We start from the raw sequence: 8370 nt of genomic DNA on the forward strand, positions 1-8370 counted from the left end.
CCGTGCATGCACGCTGGTTTCCTCGTGGGTCCAGGAAGGGCGCGTCGAGTAGGAAGACTGCCGCACCCGTTACAGCTGACGGGCCAGGATGCCGGGCCGTTTAATCCCCCAGAAGCTCCGGGGGCCAAGGAGTAGGACGAAGCCGCTCGAGAGAAGCCGCCTGCCACTCGCTCCCGGACCCGAGAGGGGAGCGCGTGCGGCCACCAGACTCCGCCCCTTCCCTGGACCCTTCCTTTCTGAACACTGCCCTCCTTCACGTACCCCGCAGCACGACGAGGACACCAGATCCCCTGTTTATTTTGGACACTTTTTCCCCTTGGACACTATTTTGATTATTATTGTTTAATAAAAACCTCTCCGAGGCCTGTTGCCACACCCACTGTGTCTGTCGTTTGCTCCTCCCGCCACAATATAGCCTATATATATATATATATATATACACTCACCTAAAGGATTATTAGGAACACCATACTAATACTGTGTTTGACCCCCTTTCGCCTTCAGAACTGCCTTAATTCTACGTGGCATTGATTCAACAAGGTGCTGAAAGCATTCTTTAGAAATGTTGGCCCATATTGATAGGATAGCATCTTGCAGTTGATGGAGATTTGTGGGATGCACATCCAGGGCACGAAGCTCCCATTCCTCCACATCCCAAAGATGCTCTATTTGGTTGAGATCTGGTGACTGTGGGGGCCATTTTAGTACAGTGAACTCATTGTCATGTTCAAGAAACCAATTTGAAATGATTCGAGCTTTGTGACATGGTGCATTATCCTGCTGGAAGTAGCCATCAGAGGATGGGTACATGGTGGTCATAAAGGGATGGACATGGTCAGAAACAATGCTCAGGTAGGCCGTGGCATTTAAACGATGCCCAATTGGCACTAAGGGGCCTAAAGTGTGCCAAGAAAACATCCCCCACACCATTACACCACCACCAGCAGCCTGCACAGTGGTAACAAGGCATGATGGATCCATGTTCTCATTCTGTTTACGCCAAATTCTGACTCTACCATCTGAATGTCTCAACAGAAATCGAGACTCATCAGACCAGGCAACATTTTTCCAGTCTTCAACCGTCCAATTTTGGTGAGCTCGTGCAAATTGTAGCCTCTTTTTCCTATTTGTAGTGGAGATGAGTGGTACCCGGTGGGGTCTTCTGCTATTGTAGCCCATCCGCCACAAGGTTGTGCGTGTTGTGGCTTCACAAATGCTTTGCTGCATACCTCGGTTGTAACGAGTGGTTATTTCAGTCAAAGTTGCTCTTCTATCAGCTTGAATCAGTCGGCCCATTCTCCTCTGACCTCTAGCAACAAGGCATTTTCGCCCACAGGTCTGCCGCATACTGGATGTTTTTCCCTTTTCACTCCATTCTTTGTAAACCCTAGAAATGGTTGTGCGTGAAAATCCCAGTAACTGAGCAGATTGTGAAATACTCAGACCGGCCCGTCTGGCACCAACAACCATGCCACCCTCAAAATTGCTTAAATCACCTTTCTTTCCCATTCTGACATTCAGTTTGGAGTTCAGGAGATTGTCTTGACCAGGACCACACCCCTAAATGCATTGAAGCAACTGCCATGTGATTGGTTGATTAGATAATTGCATTAATGAGAAATTGAACAGGTGTTCCTAATAATCCTTTAGGTGAGTGTATATACTGACTCCAAGCTTTTGAATGGTATAATGTATAATATTACAAAGCTTTTTATTTCAGATAACTGCTGATCTTTGAATCTATATTCATCAAAGAATCCTGAAAGAATGTATTAGACTGTTTAAATTATTAATAATAATTAATATTAACAAAAAAAAAATCTTGAACAGCAAATCAGCATATTATAATTATTTCTGAAGGATCACGTGACACTGAAGACTGAAATAATGATGCTGAAAAGTTAGCTTTGATCGCAGGAATAAATTACATGTTAAAATATATTCAAATAGAAAGCAGTTATTTTAAATAGTAAAAATATTTCACAATATTACTACTTTTGCTGTATTTTGGATGTAATAAATGCAGGCTCGGTGAGTAGAAGAGAATTCTTTAAAAAACCTTAAAAATATTACTGTTCAAATTTTGACTGGTAGTGCATGGGCATTTTGATCTAGATTTTTTTTTTTAATTGCTTTGACCAAATGTTTGTTTTTATGATGATTTCTTATAATAGATGTCTTAGAAAGAGTCTCTCTCTCTCTCTCTCTCTCTCTCTTTAATTCATTGAACTGATAGCAACAAAAGCTGTTTTAAAACTCTCATCTGTTTTCCCCTAATTCCCCCACCCCACTTCCGACCCTTTGTGTCATTTCTCTGTCACATGCATGCTCTCAGTGAGAGATGCACTTCTCTTAAGTTCACAGGATGGCCCGCCCATCCGCTCAAAACCACATGCTCTCCGTGAAGAGCTGAGAACTCTCTCTTTCTCTCTTTTATTTCTCCTTTTCTTTTTCTCTCTCTCTCTCTCTCTCTTTTCTTTTTTTTTTTTGACAGACTCACACAAACACATCACACAGGCAAATGCCTCCACCTCAAACATTTCAGCAGATATGGGTCAAATGTAGGTTTTAGGGCTACTAATTAAAATTTAAACACAAAGGGAAATCAAAACCTAGATGATTTATGAATTATAATTCATTTGAATTTATGATTAATTTCAAACATTACAGTACAGTATTACTATACATTAAATTACAAACTGTAATTTTTTCATTGCTTTAGTTAATAAGATTGCCCTAAAAAGTTTGTAACATTTTGTGCCAATATTTACACCTAAATCTATAATAATTAACTGATGAGAAATGGGGAATAAATAATTCAAAAAAAGCATTCAAAGCTGTTTTTCACTTTTTTGTCTGATGGACAATGATAAGAGTTCAGCGTTAGTGGTTAACACAAATATTTATTTTCTGACGTGTTGCTGCCGTCACCTTCTTACTCTAAATAACTAACGTTTTCAAAAGTAAACAATTGGACAAATCCAGAAACGTATTGTGAAGGTGGATTGGCGTATACATTCATTAGTATCACCATGGATTAAAAAAAAAAAACATAAGCACTCCCTTTTCATTGCCAAAAATATGTGGAATCTAAAAACCACATAAATAGTGCTTGTTGAATATTTAATTCCAAAACCATTGGCATTAATAGTGAGTTGGTCCTACCTTTGCTGCTGCATCTTGGAAGACATTCCACTAGATGTTGGAAAAGGCTAAGATGATTTGCCCCTTTTCAGACAACAAAAGCATCAATGAGGTGCTTTAGTCACAAGTCAGTGTCTCAATTCATCCCAATTCATTCAGTGGTGTTCACCTTTGGGCTTTTTGCTGACCAGTCAATTTCTTTCACACAAGTATATAATTTCTTTATGGATGTCACTTCTATGCCCAGGTATTTTGTCATGCTGGAACAGGAAAGCTATACATGATTGATTAAATGCACCTGGCTGCAGGTGAAATAGCCAAACAGGTTAGTTAAAAGAGGGTGTGTTTTGTTACTCTCTTATGACATTTATTACAAAACATAATACTATACAATAGTATAATGTTACATCTGAGACAAAGTATAATGTTACATCTAAATATGAAACCATAATAACTTCTTTGTATGAAACCCTTCGGGTTTTGGGCTCAAACTTTAATTTGCTTGCTTGATAATCTAATCTTTATGTGGTACCCTAAGGTGCAAAAGCTAAAAGGTACATCTTTAAGTTTATTTACCCATAAATGCTATCAATAACTTAAATGTACATATTAGTACCTAAAGTGTATTTACTAGCTTTTGAAAGTGTCCCACCCCAGTGACAGTTTTGTACCTTTTTTCTGAATTTTCTGTGTATTGTTTCGTCTCAGGACTTCACTCTCAGAAAAAAACTGGGATGGCACTTTTTCAAATGGTACTGTACATACACTCTATGCACAAATATGCACCTTAAATTACTAAAATTGGATAAATAAGTTACAAAGGTGTATCTTTTGAAAGATTACCTGCCCAGTGGCAGCTTTCTGAGAGTGTTCAAAAAGTTCTTCTTTCATAGCTTTTTGAGGTAATTTTTTAAACTTTATGTTCAATGTTGCTACTTAGGGTAGAGAGGGGGGAAACACCCCCCTTAAGGACGGTGCAATGTTTTTTTTCTGTGAAACAAAAGTTAAATGTGTTCAGAAAAGTTATTATTGTTTTAGTGACAATGACATAAATTATAAACCAAGTATGAAAAATGTCCAGAGTTTTCATGTTATTAGATTTCTAACAAAAATTAAATGTGTGCCAAGGGGGCGTTTTATCCCAATTATAGGGTAAAATGCCCCCCAGTCTGACCAAGCAATTTGCTTTAAACATTTACAGCAAAATCAGAGTACAGGCAGTTTTAGCTTAAAAAAGAATGCAATCAATAATTACAAAAATAAATACAAAATTATAATAGCCTATTTGAAAAAAATTGTTCGCTGATGCTAACTGGCTAGCTAACTAGCTACCTAATGCTAACTTGAGGTAATTTTTAGGTCTAAAAAATAAAAGCAAATTTCAAAATGCATAACAAGAACTATAAAATATGTTGCATATTTTGTTTTGCCGTTGAGCTTTGGCCTGGCAACCCTGGTGAAAAATAAACTGACTGCTTGCTATCTAATATCACTGCTTCTATCTGTTTGCTTAATACCATGCAGTTTAACTAGCCAAACAGTTTTAAGTTAGTACCATACAACATCTCATGCTTAATCCCATTTGCTACTGTAACCCTGTGTATCCCACATTTTCCACTAGATGGCCAGGAAGATCACAAAAACAAGCTCTTTCACCATCCATGTGCAATATAGGCTACACAACATTCAGTGCAGATAATAAGTAACACAGATAGATAGATAGATAGATAGATAGATAGATAGATAGATAGATAGATAGATAGATAGATAGATAGATAGATAGATAGATAGATAGATAGATAGATAGATAGATAGATAGATAGATAGATAGATAGATAGATAGATAGATCATATAAGTTGTCATAATGGAACCTGCCATCAAACGGTTCATTACAAGTCGAGCATTATACTGGGCCAACAAATACTGTATTAATTAAAGCTGCAAGCAGTGTTGAAAGAGCCCTCGCACCCGGGCTCACCGCCACCCGGTGACTTTAGGAAAACAGTGAACGGTAAGCAAAAGGCATTTAAAGTGGTACATATATGTGGAATATAGGAATACATAATATAGCATTTATATGTGCCAAACTTACTGCTGCCAGCTGGTGGTGCTATGACTATAACTGAATATTGGCATGTAGATGTCTTCAAGCCAGGACTTTTATCAAACATTTGAAGTTTGGTGCAGATTGAACATGGTATGTTTGAGTAAGTGTAAAACATGACATGTTGCCAACAGGTGGCACTATGATTATAACTGTATGTCGGCCTTTAGATGTCTTCAGGCCAGGACTCTTAAGCCCCACACCAAGTCGACGGTTGGCCGTCGGCCAACTTCGGGCCATCGGTGAGTGTCTGTCGGGCTAGTTTGTTTGGTGTGTTCCTCTCATCAGGCTCACGTCGGCACTAGCTTGCCTGATTCAACATGCTGAATCGGTGTCAGGGCCATCAGGGCTGTTCAGGACCATCAGCGAGAGAGAGAGCTCTGATTGGATGTTCAGTTTAGCAATGAGTCTGTGCAGGAGAATTCAAGCAAAAGTAATAAAAACAAGCAAGTAAATGAAGGTCGCACAGACAGAAGGCTGTTTTTTGATGTTACTTGATATTACCCAAGCATTCCAATATTCAATTTTTTTCATAACAACATGAGCCGCTTAAAATGATGAATTTATCAACATTACTGATATTCAAAATGCAAAGCAAGCGTTGCTTTGTTTACGTTTCGTATATCTTTGTTTTGGTTTCTCCTTTTGAATGACGAATATTTACTATTGATAGCTACTGATATAGACAGCTAATTCCTCTCACGTAGGTGCAGAACATACGTGTTTAGTTTGCAGTCGGCTGTAGTCTGTGTGGTGTGTTCACGTGCAGCTTTTTGGTCTGACGCTGACGCTTTCGTCGCCACTAGTTTGTTGATGCCAAACACGTGAAGTCTAGTGCAGATTGGACATTGCATGTTTAAGTTTGTGTAAAACAAGTCATTTCCTGTTACCAGTAGGTGGTGCTATGATCATGACAGAATATTGGCCTTTAGATGTGTTCAGGCCAGAACTCTTATCGACTGTGTGAAGTTTGGGACAGATCGGACGTTGTATGGTTGAGTTACAACAGCTTCCTCTTCCATGGCAAAACATTGAACTTTGCCAGGCTGCCAAGGACACACCCTTTAGGGAAAACTCAAGATCTTCACAATTTAACATCTCAAAGGCCTTTAGAGTAGACTGACCAAATATAATTTTGATGTCATTAAATCTTAAGGAGGAGTTTGTTAGAGCTTAAAACATGGCACTTCCTGTTACCAGCAGGTGGCGCTATGACTATAAATGAATATGGGCATGTGTTCAGGACAGGACTCTCATCAAACCTGTGAAGTTTGGTGCAGATCGGACATTGTATGCCTGAATTATGACAACTTCCTACTTCATAGCAAAACATAGAAGTTTGTCATGGACACAGCCTTCAATGAAAACTCAAGATCTTCGCAATTTAACGTCACAAAGGGCTTTAGATTACACTGACCTTTGAAATTTGGTGTTGATCTGAATAAACCTCTAGGAGGAGTTTGTTAAAATACAATGCCTGAAAATGGCAAAAACAGCACAAAATTTGCAGAGAAAATTCAAAATAACAGACTTCCTGTTGGGTTTCGGACTTCATGGGACTTTTTTGTAGATATTGGTGTGCTACATGTGTCTACCGAATTTTGTACATGTATGTGAAACTGAGCAATTTTGATACGTTCCTCAAGCACCGGTGCTCGGGCCCAAAATATATTGTTCACAAAACATATTTGACTTGACCCAACCAGTTACCTACATAAAACACACATGGCCCACCGAGAAACAACAATGCCTTGGATTTCTCCTCTTAAGTTCCCATTTTTATTGCATGAAAAACAAAATGAGTTTGACAGTATATTCCAGGATCAAACAGAGCAGGGATCAAACAGTGGCGAGCAGAAGTGAAGCTGTTAGCGCAATGAGCCAATCAGAGCAGAGCGAGGCATCGACTTGGAGCATGAGGCTATGGCCTGCGTTTGAACTGCTGACCTGTGTAACTCACTCCTATTGATGACGGGACACGCACTACCACACTTACAACATAACGCTTCAGCAAGCACAGCAAGGCCCTGGGCGAGAGGGATGGAGAGGGGCAAGAGGGGGGAAATGGGAAAGGAAAGGGCAGGATGTTTGTCAGGATGTAAGTTTATTTTGTAGTGTTTTACACTGAAATTAAGCCAACGAGTCACTCTTCTCTGCATCTCTGGCCTGGAAACAGGTAAATATGACCGGTGTGGTAAGAAATGTCAGCAAAAAGTATAAAGGAAAAGATAAAGTGTAGCATTGGTGACGAGTCATCTGTTATTGATAAGCGAGTCAATTATTTTCAGGATCAGTTTTTCATCCATGACTGATGTTCCTTTGACCTCAGTTACACAACTAAGCACAACAGTGGCAAGAGGAGTGTTTAAAAAATTTTGGCCATTTCCTGGTTTGCTCAAATTAAATGACGCAAAATATTCTGTGCACAGCTTGTACTACAGTTAATATATTATACAATGCACTGCAAAAGTGGTTTTCCAATTTACCTAACATCATTTTGCTTCTCAAGTACTTGTTTCTTGATTTAAGAATATTGAGATATTTGTACTGGAAAACAAGAAAAAAACATTGAATAAGAAAATCACTTTTTGCACAAATATTGCCGGAAATGTTGCACAATGCACTTTTATGAAAGAAACCTCCTCATGCTCAAACCTTTGCCCAGGTGACCCCATTTTTCTGCCAACATTATGACCTCATCAAAGACATTTTATATTGCAGTGCACATGCCTCTTATTTGCAATATCCGCAAAACACACAACAGCGAACTAACGTCCTATCACATTAACATGTCCGCTGCACAATTTCTAAATCTAAATCATTGGTTTCTGAAGCAGATTAGAGGTCTGGTCCATAGATGAAATCAATATCTGTGGAAACCATAGTGTTTTCATTAGGCTTTGCGGTGACACCTTGCAAGCTCTGTGGTTTTTGCATAAACCCTCTTTCTTTGTTGGTGACACACTAGTATGCATAGAGTTAGAGTTAGTGTGACCATGAGTTTGTTTCCACTAACAGGAAGAGTGACTCATAGTCCCCAGTCATGCTGCAAAAAACAGTATTACAAACTGAATTATTATATATTTCTCTCATTTTAAAAACTTTTAGCAATCAGCGAGGT

The sequence above is a fragment of the Barbus barbus genome, assembly GCF_936440315.1.
Source record: "Barbus barbus genome assembly, chromosome: 32".
In the NCBI taxonomy this organism is placed as follows: Eukaryota; Metazoa; Chordata; class Actinopteri; order Cypriniformes; family Cyprinidae; genus Barbus; species Barbus barbus.